This window comes from Phymastichus coffea, unplaced genomic scaffold, assembly GCF_024137745.1.
Source record: "Phymastichus coffea isolate CEN01 unplaced genomic scaffold, Cenicafe_Pcof_1.1 PCOF00016, whole genome shotgun sequence".
Classification (NCBI taxonomy): Eukaryota; Metazoa; Arthropoda; class Insecta; order Hymenoptera; family Eulophidae; genus Phymastichus; species Phymastichus coffea.
In genome coordinates, this window is record NW_026706827.1 from 2,615,485 (window position 1) to 2,637,846 (window position 22,362).

Below are 22,362 nucleotides of genomic sequence, written 5' to 3' on the forward strand. Positions count from 1 at the left end.
TACACCATTTGACAGACATATTTGCTCCTCCCCAAACGGTAAATCAATTGTTAGGAGAACTAGGTAACGAATATCAAAGGGAACATGAAAAAGTGCTGACATTCGCAAATAGGATACGTGTTTTAACCGCGAAAATTAAAGAAGCAAAAAAAAGGCAAGAAGATATCGAAGAATTATCAATTGCAGAAAAGCAAGCCATTGATGAAAACGGATTTGAATGTTTTAAACGAGGATTAAAAAGAGAAATACGAGTACACTTACCTCCTAACCTTACTATGCTTACCATTTTAAAGGAAGCTATCAAAATGGAAAATGAATTAGAGCTTCAAAAACTTTTAAGGAACGAGCGTGAACCCGAGCTAACGACAAAAATGAAATTCGATCAATGTCAAATTTGTCAACAAAAAGGGCATAACGCCCTGAAATGCAGTTTATTTGTGCGAAATCAGAAACAATGCTCTCTTTGTAATAAGAAGGGTCATGTAGAGGAAGATTGTTTTTCTAGAAATAAATTTAATTCTATGTGCCAAATTTGTAATCGAAGGGGACATATAGCAACCGAATGTAAAACACACCTAAAATGCCAAGCTTGTGGTAGGACTGGACATATTGCTAAAGATTGCAGATTACAAGCACGAGTAAATACCATAAGTAATGTAATTTGTCAAATTTGCGACAAAACCGGACATACCGCAAAAAATTGCAGAGATAGGGCCCCTTGTAATCAACCTCCTAATAGATCCGATATGCAATGTCAATATTGTCAAAGAAGAGGACATTTGATGTCAGAATGCTTCAGAAGGATAGGAAATATGCAACGATCGGGAAACGAACAAGTGTCTTCCCAGGCAAGCGCAGCTCGGAGGACGAATTTAACACCACTGCGCCAAGAGAATCAGAAGAACGAGGTGCTTTTCGGTCCAATAGTTTAAAGGAAACTAAAATCCTTACAAGAGTACCAATAGTGAATGCCAATTTCAACGACTTGTTTAAATTTCAAATCATGCTAGACACCGGTTCAGAAGTAAACATAATGAAAGCTAACCTAATAAAAGATCACTTGCATCAACTTGATGATACGAACTGTCGTTGGTTGAAAGGGATAGGCCTAAAAGCTTTTCCTACCTTAGGAGTGGCTTGGTTTCCCGTGTTTGGACATAAAACCGAATTTCACTTAGTATCTAATGATTTCCCTATACCGGTAGATGCTATACTCGGAGCGAGTTATTTCTCAAACAATCAAGCCATAATAGATTACCAGAACCATAAACTTAAAATTAGGCAAAATCAAATTAATTTCGAAATAGATAAAAATTACGTAAACACCAAGGTTTGCTCCATATATAATGCAACTACAAAATCGGATTTAAAAGCCACCCCAAAAATTAGAATAAAAAACCCACCAACTAGATCCGAAGAACACTTTTTATTAGATACTGGATCCGAAGTGAATTTAATAAAAAAACGATTGATACCAGATAGTAATATAATTGATAATTCAAAGGCTATAACTATAAAAGGGGCTGGAAACGACTCAAAGAAAACTCTGGGAACAACGGAAATAAAACTCTTTGATACGAACACGATATTTCATATAGTGGATGATAACTTTGAAATGCCTTATGAAGGTATTTTAGGATCACTATTCTTTGAGGATGCCGAAGCTACTATAGATTTTGAACATTACACACTCAAGGTTCAGAATCATTCCGTTCCGATGATCTTGAAAATTGATTCTGAAGCGAAGCCCGAAATAAAAAAGGGGGAAATTGAACAATATAACGATAATATGTTACAAGAACTCATAACATTCAACGAAAATATTTATGTTCCAATAAACTTCGAATCCGAAGATGAATTAGTCATTTCTACTGTTGAACAAAGTAAAAAGCAATTGCCCGACCCCACAATTAAAAGAGTATTCGCAAAGGTACCTTTAATTTCTGTTAAACATGAAAATGGAGAAATAATTAAAATCATGTTGGATACTGGGTCTGAGACTAACCTACTTAAAATCGGATTAGCTCGAAAACATTTGAATCAAATCGATCAGTCAAAACGACGTTTATTAAAAGGCGTTGGCCTAAACCCTATTCCTACCTTGGGAGTAATCCAACTAATTATATTAGGAATACCTACAAACTTTCATTTAGTACCTGAGAATTTTCCTATGCCAGGTGATGGTTTATTTGGTGCAAACTATTTCTCTTATAACCAGGCTGTAATAGACTATTACAAGAGAAAATTTATATTACCAGGGCTTGTACTAGATTTACAAGTGATCGATGATGTATCACATAATCACGACTTCACAATTTTCAACTCTGTGACAAATTCCTCCGAGAAATTTTGTCGGAAAATTAGAATTTTGAATTCGTTAGATAGTAAAGAATTTTTATTGCTAGATACAGGATCAGAAATTAATATAATAAAGAAATATTTAGTTCCACAAGACAATGAAATAGATTACACGAAAATAACTCGAGTAAAAGGAATTAGTAATGAAGTACACACAACTTTAGGAACTACCGAAATCCATTTATGCGGGATGTATACTATATTTCACGTTGTGGAAGATGACTTCGACATAAGGTATGGAGGAATATTAGGATCCTTGTTTTTTGAAGACTCGAGAGCAATACTTGACTTTCCAAATGATACGATCACTGCGAATTGCCATCGTTTACCTATGATATTAGAGAATGAAAATACTATCTCTGGAATAAATATCGTTGGAATCAACCGAAATTCGCATACATCGATAAATTCGAAATCACAAGAAGATATGAACCTAACTATGCAACATACATTCTCTATGGAAGAATGCGGAATGTTTCGGGAACTCGATATCAATGAATTTGAAGATCTCGACGAACACAATTTTGCTGATCTAATAATGGAAAGTGACAATCAAAATCCAAATACAAAGATAGAAGATTACTTAGACCTTACTTATTTAGAGGAAGAAGAGAAGCGTCATGTAATTAATCTAGTGAACACAACTAAAGACGTTTTTTATCTGCCTGGTGACGACTTGCTGGGTACCGATTTAGTTACTCATGAGATCAAGACCACTGATAATCAAGCGATCAATTGTAAGCAATATCAGTTTCCGCACGCAATGAAGGATAAATTAAAATATCATATAGACAAACTTTTAAAGGCTGGTATCATTAGAGAATCAAAATCCGAGTACAATTCACCTATTTGGATAGTTCCGAAAGCTAATGATAGAAATGGCAGGATGGTTCTTGATATGAGCGAATTAAATGAGAAAACTATCGCAGATTCTTACCCTATACCGAATATAAATGACATTTTTGATCAAGTAGGAGGAGCCAAATTCTATACTGTCTTAGATTTAGCCATGGGATTTTTCCAAATTCAGATGCATCCCGACCATGCCCATAAAACTGCCTTTAGTACTCCGTTTGGTCATTATGAATTTGTAAGAATGCCTTTCGGATTGAAAAATGCACCAGCTACCTTTCAACGTTTAATGGATACACTTCTTCGAGGGCTACAAGGAATAGAATTATTCGTATATCTGGACGATATAGTAATTTACGCAGACACCATTGAAGAACACGATAAAAAATTCAAATTACTTGCAGATCGGCTAAAAAAGGCTGGTCTAAAATTACAAATATCTAAATGTAAATTTTTGAAGCGCAAAGTTACATATCTTGGCCATGTCATTAGTGAACATGGGTTAGAAGTTGATCCAAAGAAGGTCGAAGCGGTAAAAGATTTTCCGAGACCTAGAAACGTTAAAGGAGTTCGTGGATTCCTCGGCCTCTCGGGTTATTACCGACGATTTATAAGAGATTTTGCAAAGATAGCAAAACCTCTTACTAAACTACTACAAAAGGACGTAAAATTCGAATGGAATGATAAAGCTGAAGAAAGCTTTTGTAAACTAAAAGATATGTTATGTAATGCTCCTTTATTGCAATTTCCAGATTTGTCAAAAGGATACAATATTAGAACTGACGCCTCAGGTATAGCGATAGCTGGGATTTTATCACAGGGCCCCATAGGTTCTGATCGTCCTATCGCTTATTATTCTCGAGTTCTGCGAGGACCTGAACTTAATTACGAAGTATACGAAAAAGAAGCCTTAGCCATTGTGCAAAGCATAAAAGCTTTTAAGTCCTATGTATACGACAGGCCAATTACCATAATAACCGATCATCAACCCTTAGTCTGGTTCAAGACAGCCGACCTAAATACGAGAGTACACAAATGGCGATTTTGGATATCACAATATGATTATAAAATAATTTACAAGCCTGGGTCTTCTATTTCAGCCGCTGATGCATTATCACGCAATCCCGTGGACATGTCAGAGATAAACACGATAAGAAACTGTTGCGAAGAATTAGAACCAAGAAATCTGATCCTAACCGTAAATGATCATTTAACAAACAATGAACTAGAATTTTTGATTGACACAACTACCTCAATAAACGTTTTGAAACATGCTGTGGTCCCTCAAGGATTATTAAATCATTTGAATAAAAACATTATGTTATCTGGATTATTTACAGAAGATATAGAAGTGAAGTATAGTGTAGAAATGCCTATACTGGGACATGTGATAGAATTCTACATCATCGAAGATAAATACGATCTACCTTGCCACGGTGTCATAAGTTATAAATTCCTGGACGAAATCAACGCAAAAATAGATTTTGACAAATTACATTTAATTTCATCGAGAATTGTTAGACCTTTGAGATTTTTAGAAAATGAACATTTCATGGAGAATAGAAAGATTAGAAGCATAGATCTAAATATAATTAATGATGACTTACCCTGTATAAACATATATAATCCAGAATTTGAATGCACTATACAGCTTTCGATAAGTACGATTTCTGAAATTAGCCTTATTAAGAGACGATTTGTTGCAGAAGAAGCACTTGTCAAAACCACTGATAAATTGATAATAAAAGATATCAGTGGAAAACACTATGAAACAATAGGTTATACCATTATCGAAATATTTTCTTTACCAGCAAGGTTCGAAGTTGTCCAAAACAACTTTCCCATTTCCCCAGAGGGAATAATAGGAAATGATCTTCTATATAAAAGTAAAGCTTTGGTTAATTTAAACACAAAAACACTGCGCACAGGCGACATAATTGTTCCATTAGGTAAACGTAATAAATTAATTGATACAATTGTAAAAAGTAAGTTGTTTGAGGTAAAAAGTTTGGTGGTAGATAAATCAGACACATATATTAGTACTAACGTAATTACGAGACGACAGAAACAAATTCTCGAAAATCCATCTTTACCGATCCGAAATACGGCACCCGAAATTACGACTTCCAAGAGACCCCCGGGCCGACCGCGAAAAAATATGCAAGACGCTATAAAACTAGTTTTGCCAACCAAAAGACCTAGGGGAAGACCTAAAAAGATACCTGCTCCTGCTACTAACTCAGTAGCTTACTCCAGAAAAGACGAATCCTCATTAGATTCCGAAAAAGAAAGACGTGACCTTACCAGAGTCACTAAATCAAATCAGAACTTGGAGGATAAAAACTTGAATCGAGAAAATACAGATACAACAGAGGATACAGAAATCGCGAATGAAGAAGATGATAGTTCCGATGAATCCTGCGACTCAGATGAACTATTTTATAATATGAATAGAAATATCGTAAAAATCCGTGATCCTTTACATAATTGTAACAATAATGTACTTTATTTTATAAGCTCAAATGGGCAACCTTGCGATGAAGGAGCGCGCGAGTTGATTAAATATCACAAACTAGTGTTAAATGAAACCTTGAAAGTCGGCGAAGTCGAAAAAAATAAAAAAAATAAAAAATATTACCAGTTTGGTTTATGTATACGAGACGAAAATCCTGAATCCTTAACTCAAATTAGGGAGAATATCCGGTATACTTTAAATATTTTGAAAGACTTGCTAATTAGTTTGGGCCAAACAGAGATTTGTATTGCTAAATCAGAATCTATAGCGAATTTACAATGGATAGAGTGCATAAACCTAATCGATGAAATATTTCATAGAACCGGGATTAAAATTATAATCTGTTTAGGAACCATAAAGTACGTGCCCAAAGAAAAACGAGATGAAATCTTTTACGAATTGCATAAATCTCCTGTAGGTGGCCACCGCGGTATCTCGAAAACGTTTTATCGTATACGACAACAATATTACTGGGAAAACTTAAAAGATGATATCCAACGACGTATCCAACAATGTCTTGAGTGTCAGCTTAAAAAGCTCACCCGCTTACAAACAAAACAACCCATGATAATAACAGACACGTGTGCCTCGGTTTTCGATAAAATAGCGATGGATATAGTAGGACCACTAAAAAGAACCCCTAAAGGGTGCGAATATATTTTGACACTACAAGATCACCTAAGTAAATTCTGTCTTGCTGTACCTTTGTATGACACTACCTCTAGCTCTATTGCCGATGCCTTTATTAAAAAATTTATTTGTGTTTTCGGATGCCCTAAATCGGTTCTGACTGATCAAGGAAAAAACTTTCTAAGTCAATTAATGACACGGATTGCGAAAAGATTTAAGATAAAAAAATTAAGAACTACGGCTTTCCGACCGCAATCAAATGGCTCGTTGGAACGTTCCCATCATGTGCTTGCAGAATTCCTAAAACAATATACGGAAGCTGACAATAATTGGGACGACTGGCTTGACCTAGCCATGCTCAATTATAATACTTGTGTGCAAGAAAGCACCAAGCACACTCCCTACGAAGTAGTATTTGGCCGCCTAGCGCGCCTACCTTCAAGTAACCCGTTACGGGAAGGAGATATGCTACCAAGCTATAAAGGTTACATTACCGATCTGGTCACCCGATTGAACGGAATACAAAAACTAGCTTACGATAATCTAATCACATCCAAAGAAAAATCTAAAAGGTATTATGACCAACATATTAATCCAAAGAATTTTAAAATAGGTGACTTTGTATTTTTAAAATCGGGACCTAAACCTGGCAAGTTTGGCAATCATTATTCCGGGCCATTTAAAATTGTTGGAATGTTGCCTAACCACAATATAAAAATTGAAGTCAAAAATACAACAAAAATTGTCCACGCCAATCGATTAAGAATATCACACATTAATCAATCTACCCATATAAAGAAAAAATAATAATAGACATCCTACCGAGAAACAATATCAAAAAAAGAGGGAAATTAAAGTATTCCACGCGAACAGGGCCAGAATATCAATCTAATGAACAATATCTTTTTCCAGAAAAATAATAGTAATAAGATAAATAGGAACAAACATACCAAATTAATTATTGGTTTACCTTTTCAGTAATTAATAGTTAACACAGGAATTAACATTATTTATTTTTCAGAAAATGGGTATGAATAAATTTGGACTCTACATACTAATTTTATCTACCATTCCATATCAAGGCCAAACCATCATAGGATACGATTGCGGAGCGCGATCATTAAACATCACCACCGTTTCTTTGCTTGAGGTAGAAGAATGCGATATACCTCCTGGAAAAATTAATAGCACTCAGATCCATGTACAATTATTACAATTAAACCAATTCGAGGAAGTACATGTGATACAATGCAAGATACAACTACAACGTCATATCTTTCACTGTGGAATGCATTCCCATAATTCGGCTGTTAAAGATGGAATACACGAATATTTGGTCGAGGTTAGCCAAAAACGCTGTTCAGACTTGTTTAATAGCGGTACATTATATTTCGATGAAATACGTATATTACGCGATATTAAAGTTAATCAAACCGTAATCCGACCATTAACGCTAGCTGGTAGTCTAAAAACCGATGGTAGTTGCAACGGCGGTGTATATTCTGATGCGTATGGTACCTGGGAGAATGTTGTAGTTCAAGGTTTAGTGAAAATAACCGTGCAAGATTACACTGCACCAGTTGACTTAAATAATGATCAAGTAAGACTACGCTCAGGTATCAAATGTACATTAACCGAAGAAACTTGTATAGACCCGGAAGGAGGTAATACCTTCTGGAAAACAATACCACGAGACATATGCAAATTCAATCATTACGGGATATTATATGAAGGCATAGCCAACAAAATAATAGACGAGCACCAAAACCGCATATACTCCTTGATAACAGAAGATATTACCTTCGCGTTAATGGCAAAAGGGAAAAGACAAATCTGTGGGTATGAAATTGTTCAAACCGAACACCCAAAATTATTCATTTTTGAAACCACTAGAGGAGTCTCATCCTTTGTTGTAGCAAAGAAATTATCATTAAGTAATTTAGACATATTCGCATATGTTAATTCTAAGTTTGTATTTGTCGAACGTTACATAAAAAATCAAATAAATAGTTTGTACAGAGATGTAGTTGTACAGCGTTGTAGGCAAGAACGTGAGATTTTAAAAAATGCTTTAGCAATAGCCACGTATTCACCTGATCAATTCGCGTACAATTTAATGAAAGGACCTGGATATATGGCGGTAACGGCTGGCGAAGTAGTTCATGTCGTCAAATGTATCCCAGTAGATGTAAAGATTTCACCGGGGACCGAATGCTATGAAGAATTAAAAGTGGTCCATAACAATGTCACCAAATTTATGACACCCAAAACACATATACTCAAGACTCAAGGAACAATATTGGATTGTAACGCTTTACTGTCCACTCACTTTTATGTCAACGAAAACTGGTACAAGTTCATGCCACGTCCTGTAGACGCCAGAACACCTGAAATCCTGAAGCCTTTTTCCCAGATGACATGGAAATATCAAGATATTCCCACTCTTACTACAAGTGGTATTTATACTGAACAAGATCTGCAGGATCTTCTAAATCGAATCATGTACCCTCTTGAACAATCAGCTGTCATCAACGATGTTGCTCGAGAAATCAAAGGACATGCAATAAGAGATCAAGAAGGAATAATTAATAAATTGCTCAACGAGGACACTTTAGAACGCTTAGTTCTTACTACTTGGAATCGAATGTGGGGCAAATTCATGACGTTTGGAACGTTCAGCGCAGGAGTGATAGCTATCCTTTTTATCATTCAAATAATTAAAAAGGTGATAGAAATCTTCATCAACGGTATGGCATTACATAGCATTTATGGGTGGTCTTACCAACTTTTTGGAGCCATATGGAACAGCCTCACAACTTTCCTTATCCACCTAGGCCATTCAATGCAAAAAGAAAATGAAAAACCCCAGGAAGAAACAAGTAGAGTTCCCATACCAATGCAAATGCCCCATTATATACCGATTAAGACGCAAGAAGCAGATGCCAATGTACCAAAAGAAAATCCAGTGTCCTCAATCCAATCTAACAATAGTTTCTTTTCCCGACAATGAATGTTAATAAATCTTGGTTACCATGCTCCGCAACTACATCTTAATAAACGATTACTTTGCCTCACTGCGCTCCTTAAGCAACCGTTTTAGTGTGGGGGTGTGACGGCGGACCATTTTTTTTTCTTAAAATTTTAATATTTCTGTATAGCATTTAAGACAAGCGGAGAAACGAGAACAGTCGCTCAAAAGCGAGGGGGACCGAAACAAGTTATTAGAATTTTTCTCCGAAAAACAATAAAACCGCGACTGCATCCGAGCCAGCGTTCTCAAACGCATGCAAAGAGCGTGTAGCCCCTTGTATGTGTTTAACACGTGTCAACATGTCGATGAGAGGAGAGAGTCATAAAACTGCGACTAACATCCTGTAAGCCACTTTTCCAACGGATTTTTCCTCCTTTTAGAATGCTCAAAAATTTACCATTGAAATGAAATAAAATTAAAATTATCTAAATACAATTGTTTCATTATCGCAATACATCCCGGATAATTATGACTTCTCAAACCTCTCATCGAGTTCTCATTTCAAAGCTAGGATTAGTTAGAAAATAAGAAAAACAGAGAAAAATCCAAAAAAAAATTATTATATACGCGCACTATATTGTTAAACGGATTTTTATTGTAAGAAATTAGGAGATAATCGCCTTGTTAAGTTACATAAGTTTTGTATTAATACTCCGATTAAAACTGAAATAGAATTGTATGATTAGTGAAAAATTTAATACAATATTGTTCCTAGCACTAAGTAGCTTGTAAGTTATCGAGTTTACAAAAAAGAATAATTTTTAAGTTATTGTAAATCCGCTTATTGGATAAATCTTAGTTGAGAATGGTACTCGAGGAGCCATCTCACGAGCCAAGGCCTGTACCTCTGCGTTCGCTCCTCCGATTTTCTCCACGCCCCCGCTCCAATCAGGGCCCGAAAAATCAGTGAAGAAAATGAGAAGAGACAAATGGGCCAATGAAAGCATCATCGCTTACTCCACTCCTCCCAAAGCTAAGACGCTAAGAGAGGGACTTACCACCCAGCCACCCCCAGTGTATAAAAGAGATGTACGAGCTTCGAGCGACAGTCGTGGAAAAAAAAATCAAGAGAAGAAAATTCAACATTGTGCTATCAGTGAAGAAGCAGAGAGCCAAGCAGCCAAATAACAGAATAAATCTGGAATTGAACAAGGAGAAGACATCCAACACCAAACTCAACAAAACTTCTTAATAAAAAAAAAGACAGTAAGCGAATAAGAAAAATCCTTTATTTCTATACTTTCCTCTCTCTTTTCTCTAGCGAAGTAATAGCTCGTGTTTCCCCTTTTTTTTTATATTAGCTGGAGACTACTTTTGATAGGCTCCAGGTAATAATATTATTAGAAAATCCGGGTACTACTATTGATAGGACCCGTGGTGCTTCTAGCTCAAAGATTACGACTTTCGATCGGAATCTGAGAGCGGAAGTATAGGCTCTGTGGCACTTCCCCCCTCGATTTAGACAATTTCTTGACGAATGATCCACGCCAGTTTAGGCGAGAAATCGCAGTTCTGGCGACAACGAATCCTGAGACTGCGCTAAGCCTCAGCCGCACCTGAGCTGTGTCGTTGCCACGACGTCACAATACATTGATTCAAATTTGAAACTTAATTGTAATAATGAATGTTCTATTAGAACAATAACATATACTTTGAAATAATAACTGTATTTCCTTTGATTCATTAAATTTATCAATGTTGAAGTATATTAGCCAAAGTCTGAGTTGATTCAACGCTCATATCAGTTAACTCAATAAATGACTCTTATTTGATTCCAAAAACGACTCTCAGATAATTTAACGAACGATTATTCATTAAATTAACATAATTACTTACTGAAATAAACAAATGGTCGATCGCAAAAATATAATTATTCTATTGAAACAATCAAAGTTTTTATAAAAATATGTACTCCTACGTCTACTATGTAATAAAATTGATAAGATTCTTATTATATCTTGTTAATATTCTGATTGGCGGTTGTATGCTTGCTTGTGTCAGTGTACAGCCTAAACGTACGACCAAGTCACATGCTATACGACCGGGCGCCAGGCTGAGTTTAACGCATGCGCACATATCTAAATTTTCATAACAGCCTGTCCTCGAAACGAGTCACCGCCGATCTCTCGATACCTAATATCGGTGAAATGTTGTGGAATGCAGTGCAATGACAGTGATATCTAATGTGCGGTTACATATTTATTCTATAACAAAAGAGAAAATTAATTCGAGCAAACAATAGACATTCTTGGAACACGCGGTAGCATATGTACTTTATTGTTTACATTCTCGACCTTTCTTGTACCGGCATTTGTTATATATAAGTCAAAATGACATCTACACTGTCGGATATACTACAAGCAATAGGATTCAGTGAACTAATAGGCAAATTTGAGAGTAAGTGATATATTTATACAAGTATATACGTGACTTTTTCAACTTATTTTTTTTTGTTACGTTTAATCAGATCACGAAGCAGTTGACAATGTTGAGACTTTACTAAACGATTTTGACATAATCAAAGAAATCGTCCCGAAAGAAAATTTGAACCAATTTGTAGAGCAAATTGAAAATTTTTTTGGTCGTCAAATTTATGTGAGTAAAAGATTAAGAATCTACTATTGAATTCCTACTATAAATAAATTTGTGTATCGAATGATATTCCATAACCTCAAAAACAATATGACGTACATGTTGCCGTGTTATAAATATATTCATTTCAGATATTGAATTTTGTGATAATGTAATATATTAGTGTCATATTTTTGTAGAAAGGAGAAGACGCTTATGAAAATGAAGAGGCAAGTGCTGAACGTAATACTTTCTCAGAAGATCAAGAAGAATCTGAAGAAAACATTGACATAAATAATATTCGCCGAACAAGAAATGAAAATAATACAATCTTTCCCATTGATAATGTTGATATCAAGAAAATATTAGAAAGGAGTTTTGAAGGTAGACAAGTTCTGTCATGGCAGAAACATAAAAGTTTCTTAACACCCGGGCAAAGGAAAAGGCTTGTGCATCTTGTCATCGCTGGTATTATGAGTAATTGCAATAGGTAAATAAGCATTAATATTACGTTTGTGAGTTGAAAAATAAAAGTAACTTACGAAAAACTGTTCATTTTAGACCTTTAGATGGCCGTGATTTTAAAGTCATTAGCAATAAAATAGTAAACCTGTTTCCAAAAGAATGTGTATGGGTTTATTATGAACCAGGCACATCAAAGAAAAAGTCTCCGACAGGAAAGAAAAAGCCAGCTAAAAGGAAACTGTTGAACAAGTACAACAATCTAAGGAAAATTCAGATTTATTTAGATGAACCTAATCAAGGCGTGACACAACAAGCAGAGCAAAATTTTCATTTTGACGTAACCCAAGAAATAAAAAACAGTATTGATTGGTTAAAAAGTGCAGAGGAACCTTGGGAGGAAGTTTTACATCATTGGAAAATAACTGCTGAGTATAGGCATAATCTGATAGAAAATGAACTTCGAAATAAAATATCAAATATATATGAGGAATGGCCAGTACTAACAACTCCAAAAGGATATCAATTGATTGTGGAAGACTTTTGTTTCGCTAAGTTAACCAAAGACTCTGATTGCATCAAAAATTTCAAAGACTGTTACATCAGCTCTTGATGCACATCCTTTGCCAAAAGATGAGCATTGTAATTTGTTAGTAAACTTGCTAGAGAAAAAAGAAAATTTGAAAGAAGGTATTTTATAATAGATTTTTCTTTTTGTTTCATTACAATTAGAATTTTTTTTATTTTGTTTATTGTCTTTTTATCCAAGATATATTTCTCAACTGAATTGTTTATACAATAATAAATCATGTGATTCATTTTCTTTTATTTTATAAAATTCTTACATTGTAACAGTATACATTTTTTTTCATTATCAGATAATGGGATTTTAATTCGTTTGATGTTTTTGTGCATTTTATTGCCATCAACTGCGAGAATTCCAATAGGAGGGAGAAAAAGGTGAAAGCCATCAGCTGTTGAATCTTTGGAAGGCATTGTTACACGAACGAAGGTTATATTTTTATATTACTTCATGTTTTCTAATTTCATATGTGAGATACTTTATTACAACTTAAAAAATTGATCACTTTTAATTATAATCTTGTACAGCAGAGCTGATTTTGAATACTATTTTTTAATTTAATGGTGTTTATTATATTTCACAGATTCATGCTGACATAGAACAAGTCAAAATAGACCGGCGTCAGAATGCAAGAAGTAAGAATTTGACAGTCCAACCTTATATAATTGTGGTAGAAGAAGATGATTATCAGGTGAATTCAGTATATTTATGTATAGACGACACATTGTACGAAATTCCGTCATTGTTAGAAGCTGTAGATGTTTGCTTTAAAGCTTTCCATGTATACAATGCTTGTTATACAATCCAAAGTGAACACATTTGGTTAATGTTACAGTTAGGGCTGTATAAATTTCGTACGAAATGGGATTCGTCGTTTATTAGTCTTAATGAACTACTGAATGATATGGGATGCCTCTTACCCCTTTGAGTTGAAAGTCGAATATTTTAACTTTTTATATTTATTTGTAATAAGCCTTTATGTTAATCAAACAATATTCAATATGGAAACATTTTCATGTCCATTATGCACTGATACTTTTACCAATTTAAAATATATTACATTACATTTAAAGCTGAGGCATTTAGGCGATTGCCACAGATTGTAATGTAGAGATATTAATTGCAAAAGAAGTTTTAGTAATATCAGTTCTTTCAGTAAACATTTCCAATCACATACAAATCGATCTCAAAAGTTCGCAGATAAACAGCCGTTAGCAAATGTCCAACAATGCAAAAGTGGAAAAAAAGAAATTGATAGTGTAAGTTCAGAAAGTGACATACCAGTTGAATTTTCAAACTTAATAAGTACAAACACTTTTAATCCTAGAACTGAATGCGATGAACCACTCGTATTTATAGAAAATCAAAAAGTTACTTATGAAAAAAATCTATGTCATATAGTTGATATTTTTATTAGTTATTTATACAGTATTGTATTTTTGCCTATGAAAACTATACTATCTATCATACTGGCATTTCAAAGATTTTATAATTTGTTAACAAATTATTAATTTTAAGCAAACAAAAGTGCGAAGATGAAAAAATCTTAGAAGTTTTGAATATTATGCGAGATATATTTTGCAATTATAATACTTCTTATAAAACGTTAAAAATGTTAAAAAAATGTCATTATATAGAACCTAATGTTGTACACGTTGCGACTATCTTCCATTTTAAAAGAGTTTCGAGATTAAAAAAAAAATATACACAAATGAAACTTAAGGTTATTATGATACCGATAAAAGAAGTGTTTAAAAAGTACCTTGAGTTACCAAATGTATTTTCTGTGATAATAGATTATATTAAGAAAATGGAAGAATGTGAATGCCTATGTTCTGTTTATAAAAGTGAAAAATGGAATGAGATTAAACAAAAATACGTTGGGAAAATAGTAATACCTTTTAGCGTTTATGGAGACGACTTTGAAGTCAACAATCCTCTAGGATCTCATAGCGGTGTAAATAAGGAGCATGCATTGTATTGTTGTATTGTCGGATTGACACCTGAATATTCAAGTTTACTTGAAAATATTTTTTTATTTCAAATGTATAAATCTTCATATAAAAAAATGACAAATATGTCAAAACTTTACAATCCAGTAATGCAACAAATATGTGATTTACAAGAAAATGGAATTGATATAACAGTTAAAGGGCAAGCCTACAAGGTTTATTTATGTTTATTTAATTTTTCTGGCGATAACTTAGAACTGCATAATGTTCTTGGATCCCACGAAAGCTTCACCAGTAGACATCCTTGCAGACTCTGTTATATGAGGAAAGAAGAATGTCAAACTGCGACGAAAGAAAATGTAAAAAAAATGCGTTCCACTGAAAAACATAATGATGATGTTGCATCAAAGTAAAACGGAGTTAAGCAGAAGTCTATATTTGAAAAACTACCTGGATTTAATATTTTTCAAAATGTTTCTTTCGACCAAATGCACGATCTGTTAGAAGGGATTTGCAGATACGAAATAGCGACTATACTGTACCATTTAATATTCATCGAAAAACAGTTTGCATACACACAATTGAAACAAAGAATGGAAAATTTCGATTATCATAGTAAAATGAAAAAAACGTGACACCAATTATCAAGTTAGAACATATTAAAAATCAAATGTTAGTAATGAGTGCTTCAGAAATGAACTTTTTATTAAACAATCTAAGTTTATCTGTCGGCGATCTTGTACCTAATAATAGCAAAGCATGGAACTTGTACGTATCTTTACATAAATTGGTTTTTTTAGTTATGATGCTCTCATTCATTGCAGATAAAATTAATCACTTAGAAAATCACATTGAAAAACATCTTCAGAGTTACATAAATCTAACGAAAAAGCCATTAAAACCAAAACATCACCATTTGCTTCATTACATCAGAATGCTTAAAATATTAGGCCCTTTTCGCTTATTTTCGTGCATTAGGTTCGAAGGGAAACACGCTGATTTGAAAAAAATAGCAAAGTCTATAACATCAAGAGTAAATATATCGCTTTCGTTAGCGAAAAGGCATCAATTGAAACTTAATTATAGATTTCTTACTAGTCGTGGGTTTCATGATAGATTGGAATGCGGCAAAACTATAATGCAAAATGTGACTTTATTAACGGAATATCAAAAGTTCAGACATGTTATCACAGTTGATATTAAAAATAATTACCTTCCACTTTCTTGGATATCACATTTTGGAATCACGTATGCTCCTAATCTGATTATTATTAGAAAAATAGAAGAATTTTCTATTTATTTTGCAGAAATAATACATGTATTATTAAATAATTATTCTAAAGATGTTATTTTTTTATGCAAAAATTTAAAAACTATTGGCTATTCAAATCATTTTTGCGCTTATCAAGTGGAATGTACGGAAGAATGGTTGTTGCTTCCCCTCAAAGAGTTAGTAAATAAACATTACTGCTACAATTTTTTTAAGTTAGCGAATAACAAAATGTATATTTCCTATACCATTGAATAAATAAAATAACTGACTTCATATCAATTATAGTTTTTCTTCTAATTTATTAATAAGTTCATCATACTTTAAAAATGAAATGAATGCAAGTCCTACATACTTACTGAACGTTCTCCTATAGACCGATAGAGGGACTGTACTTTCTTCAAGTGGCTGACAAACATGACGCTAAGTATATAAGACCGACGAAGTTTTTGATTTTTAAAAATGTATGTGCGAATGCTTTATCTGCGATGCGTGCGATTGATTGTACCGAGCGAGCGATATCATGTATAGATGTATATATATATATATATATATATATATATATATTTTAAATATGCGAATATCCTTCGATTACCGACGTTGTAAATTGGCGTCTCATTGAATTTCATAAAATGTATAGCGTTTCGGGGTACATGGGAGATAAAAACTTCATCAGTCAAGAAATATCTACGTTAAATAACATATTTTTTCATATATTTCTTTTGAGAAAATTCGATCATATGGTTGGGTTGAATACATTTTAGTAGTTGGATTAAAACATCTATTTGCATTGATTCAATATCATATTCCGGCATTCCAATTTCTTTCAGTTTATAGTTTCAATACATAGAGATGGATGTTCATTTAACCATTCTCTGGTCGATTAAATCGAACTAACCTCTGGTTTATTAAATCGACGTAAAAAACCTCATTGTCTATATTGGTGAACCAGGTATCATTGTTTCAACTAACGTTTTTTCTCCGTGCACATATGGACTAAACGGAAACAATTAGGCATAAAACTCAGAGAGCTGTATTAGTTGATAGGCAAAAAATCACAACTCACGTTAGAAAACAAAATTCTAGTATACAAAAGTATAATAAAACCAGTTTGGACATACGGAATACAACTCTGGGGATCAACAGCAAAATCAACATCGACATAATTGAACGATTTCAATCTAAAACGCTGAGAATCCTGGTAAATGCGCCATGGTTCGTCACAAATGAGAATATAAGAAAGGATCTAGATATGAAATCAGTTAGCAAAGAAATTCACTCATTTCACACAAAATACACAGAAAGGCTCAAAAAACACCCAAATATACTAGCAACAGACATACTGAAGAAAAAAATAATAAACACAAGACTAAGGAAACATAACATACTCTAATCAACTGGGACAACGCCCTTATCAAGAAAAACAAAACTTTGTTTTAAAACTTTTGTTAATGCTATCTGTAATGTAAACCATGAAAAATTTCAACCGATGGGTTGAAATTCACAAGCTATGTACACACTAAAAGAATTACTGAATGTCTAAAGACAGATTGTAATTTTCAATAAATAATTTAAAAAAAAAAAATCCAAGCTCACGGTGCTAACTAATGAAGTACGGCAACATCGCAAACACTATATAGATATATTTACCGTAGCCGGTTGAAATTGAATTAATTTTCAAATTATTTAGACGAAACTTATTCAACATTATGATTTTTTTTATTAATTTAAGTTGAATTGAAAATACATTAATGGAATAAATATTTTATTGAAAACGCTTTATTGTCGTTTCAAATAACCAATACAACTGGAGGTTAGGATAGGTACACGCAGCTGTTCCAACCGCCTCGTGTCGTGTCTCTCGCCTGCTCTGTGCACGCATGCACAGTGCAGACAACTTAAGAAAAATAAATTTCGAAGTGTGCTATGTTGCCAGATCGTTACCTCCAATTCGTATTTTCATAATTCAAATAAAAACATAAAAATTAACGACTAACGCATATTAGGAGTAGATACTTGTGATGAATGTTCAATTCTCATCATTTTTACCAGTTCATACTCATCTAAGTACAATAATACAGAACATTGAATTCAGTTACCTACAGTTTGCGCCACTGATTTCATCCTATGTTGAAGCATAGGCACTTTCCCCTTACCCCAACCCCCCTGGTGACTGTCCCGAACCTCCTTAAATAGTAACACAGTAGAAAATTATAAGTGCTAGAAATCTTGTGCCGAGTAGTCGAAAATATCCCAAAATTCAGTGACACAAACGAACATTATTAATAATTTATATTTAAATGAAGATTTACAATCTAACATACATTATTCACATAAACACATCACATACTGTATAATTAAAAATATTAAGAAACCAATCGAATGCTTGCTGTTTGCTTACGATCTAACTATTTACTGTTCATCTATCTATCACAACCAAAATTATTCAAAACTTACTGGATAACCTCCAAATTTGAACAAATACCTCAGGATTAATCTTTTCCGGCACAAAAAAAGAATTTTGTTCTCTGTTCTGTTCTCTGGAACAAGTCGGATGACATCAGACACAAAATTAACTCTGAAAGGAAAACCAATCAACGAAACAAATAAAATAAAAATTCTAGGCTGTATCTTCGATACAAAATTAACTTGGAAGTATCAACTCCAAAACCTAAAAGTACAAACTAATCAAAAACTCACCCTTCTAAGAATTCTTACAGACAAAAATCGGAAAGCAAATAAAAAGATATTATTAAATATGTATAAAGCTATTGTCCTATCAAAATTGGACTACGGAAGTATTTTTTACGACTCTTCAACTACAGCACAAATGCTCAACCCCATTCACAATCTCGGACTAAAAATAGCATTGGGTGCTTTCCATACAAGTCTCACAAACAGCATTTTAGCAGAGACAAATCTTACGTCGCTTAATTTTCGCAGAAAATCCCTAATATGTTAGTTTATCTATAAACTTTCGACAAACCCCGAAAACCCAGCCTGAAATAAAACTTTTACTGATGAAACCGACTGAAGTACCTTAAACAAGAGATATCCAAAACCATTGGCCAAACGACTGGAACATATACTACTTGAGATACATGTAAAATTTCCCGAAATTTTGTCAAACTCTACCAGTTAGCCCATCGGAAATTACTATGATCTCAACATTACTTGATATTATGCAAGAGTCAACGCTTGATTTTGAGAGTACAATAACCCTTTATATTGACAGCGCAAAAAAACCATACAACCGCAGAAACGGCGATAGTTTGAATTTTACAAACTGAATATAGATTGCTCTCCACAAATCATATACAGAAGCAAAAAGTATCGTTCTACTTGCAGCCCTTGATTTGATCAGTGCAGAAAATTACGCCAGCGCTAACATTTTTATTAATGCAGACCAATTGTTAGAAAAGATAAGTGTGCCCTATTCGAAAAATCAGCTCATATAAATCATCCAATGCAAGATCATCAACCTATTAAATAACAAAATAAACATAACACTGTGCTTTGACAATACAAATTCTCCCAATAAAACGAGAGCACTTACGCTCGCATTTTAATCTGCACAAAATAAATCTACAATAAATGAGTTCCCTTTTCTGATAAAAAATGCACGAAATATTTTAGAGAAAAAAATCTATCAACATTGGCAAACTCATTGGCGCAATTCTAAAGGTCGTTCCTGTATTCAATTAGAAATGAAATTTTCTATAAAGTCCAAGACTACATGCTATCTTGCAAAGAATAAAAAGTGCTGTCGCGACTTAGAATGGTTCACACACTATTGACTCATAAGCACATCCTAGAGAAAAACGAGCGGAATGAGTGCACTTCTTGTAACTTAAGATTAATAGTCACACACATACTAGATGACTGTCCTACGTTTGAAAGGGAAAGAACAAAACTCAAGCTTCTCGAAGACATCATGATTATGCTCAATTACTCCACAATGTTTCTGCAAGTGATACAATTTTTAAAAGACATTAAGCTTATCAACAAAATTTAATACACTGTGATTATAATTGTAAATCTGTTATTTTTCAAAACTTTTGTTAAACTTTCTCACAAAACTCATCCAATATTTTTCAATGAACAATCTGCACTATTTCTGTGTTCTTTATTAATCTGTAACCTAATATGTAATCGGTTATACTATTTCTTTTGTTTAGTCGCTAATGGCCTGGTTGTCGATACGACTCTAAATAAAGCAATAAAAAAACATCACATACTACACCATATAATATCATAAACGAATGGATGGGTGATAAAATGGATAAATTTAAAAAATCGCACAAGCAAAGAGTTTTAACAATAAGTGAAAATCAACAAAGATCAAGTAAACACCGAGATTCTAATAATTGTAATTATGAATTTCAAGGAGTTTAGCTATATTATTCAACACTTTTATCGATCCACTTAACGGTCTATAGATAAAAATATTTATATGCTAAAAAAGACAGCAACGAGTGAAAAAATGCATAGCACGTACATCATCTTAAGAAATTCGTCGGAGTTACAGAGAAAGACAACCGAAAGAAGAAAGAGACAACAACATTATTAAAGCGCTCACGCGGCCGCTCTCGCAAAGACCAAGAATCCCAGTTTAAAGGTAGCTACACTAATGCACTGAAGAGGATAAGACACGCAGTCGTCATTCGAAACAAACAAAAGTTACAATACCAAGAGAAAGTACAGAAATAAAACGAAAACGTAATAGATCAGGCTGAGTAATTTCTACTATTTGCTTTAGGTGATCTTAATGTTAAATACTATAAATAAATAAGATCACCTCACAGCTCCCATTAATTTCTTTCAATTTACTTTAACAAACTGCGTATCAAAGACTACAACATTTTAAGGAGTAACATAAATACTTCATTCGTCACTTGCTTACGGAAAGCTTACGTAATTAGGAAGATACATTCGATAAGCATAAATGAAGAATATTGAAGTGAAATTCTACATTTCTTGCTTTGCTCAGTTGTTAACATGAGACGGTGCGTACTTTGCCTACTGCACTCGTTAATAACATAATGTACTATTATAACCCAAAACTAAATGGGAATTAACTGACTGAGCTTTTTCTTTGATAGTCGATAATTTTGGCGATCAGAAAATAAATTTATTTGTCTCAAGTCTAACACTAAATGTCATAAGCTCGTTTCATAATTTAAAGATCCAGAAACAATATCAGTCGATGCATTGATTCTATCGTGGAGTAATTTAAAATTTTATAAATTTACATATTTTCACTAGTGTTCTAAGTTCTTAGAAAAATATTAAATGATAAAGCTAGGGTGTTGTCGTTGTAACTTATTGGTCTACTTAAGCAAGGTTTCCTATCTACAAAGCATAACCTGTTTACATTTTTTTGCAGTTCGATGTATCTTTTGTCTTGAAAACTTACTCTTGTAATAGCAGTGTTATAACCAAATCGAATATGAGAAAATGAACTTCTTTAACAAAATTCCCTCTGAGAAGAAAAAAACTCTGTCAAATTTTTTTTAATTCATTCAGTACCCATAATGTTTATCGTGTAGTAATCTCTTCGATTATAAAAAACTAACCTATAGAAGATTCAAATGTTCATAGATTTTTTTAAGGGTGTGTCAAAAGAAAAACTAAAAATGACTAAATATTTCCGTACGGAAGATTTTCAAGTAGTATTAAATTGCTTATTAACCCATTAACGCCGAAAAAGCCAAAAATCTTAACTTTACTTTGCGTTTATTTTTGAAGTACTTAAACGTCAAGAATATGTCTAAAAATGACTTACTTTATGTTTTTGGGGTCGCTCTACAAGATTCTAAAGTCAAAATAATGATTCGATTTCAAGAAAAAAAAATATGGTGACTTTTTTCGAAAAAAGCGTTGATAAATTCGTCGAGAAAAATTTAAAAAACAAATTTTCTATCAAAATAGCATGCTTTTATTCAACAAAAATGAGCACAAGTTTGCACAAACATTTCAAACTTTCGAAACATGATCTATAAAAATTAAAAATTTCAAAATGTACGTCTCAAAATGGCGGCGAAGTAGACATTTTTTTTAATTTCAGAAGCGTTTTTCTCGAAAACTAAAGACTTTCGCAAAAAATTTCTAGGAACAAAAAAGTCTTAAAATTGGCCA

General features: G+C 33.4%; 1 protein-coding gene across 8 annotated transcripts in view; it reads right to left on the reverse strand.

Annotated features, from left to right (window-relative positions):
* LOC131675061 (paired box protein Pax-5) overlaps positions 1–22,362 on the reverse strand; it is a 399,649-nt gene that overhangs the window by 269,285 nt on the left and 108,002 nt on the right. The gene's annotated exons all lie outside the window — the stretch shown is intronic.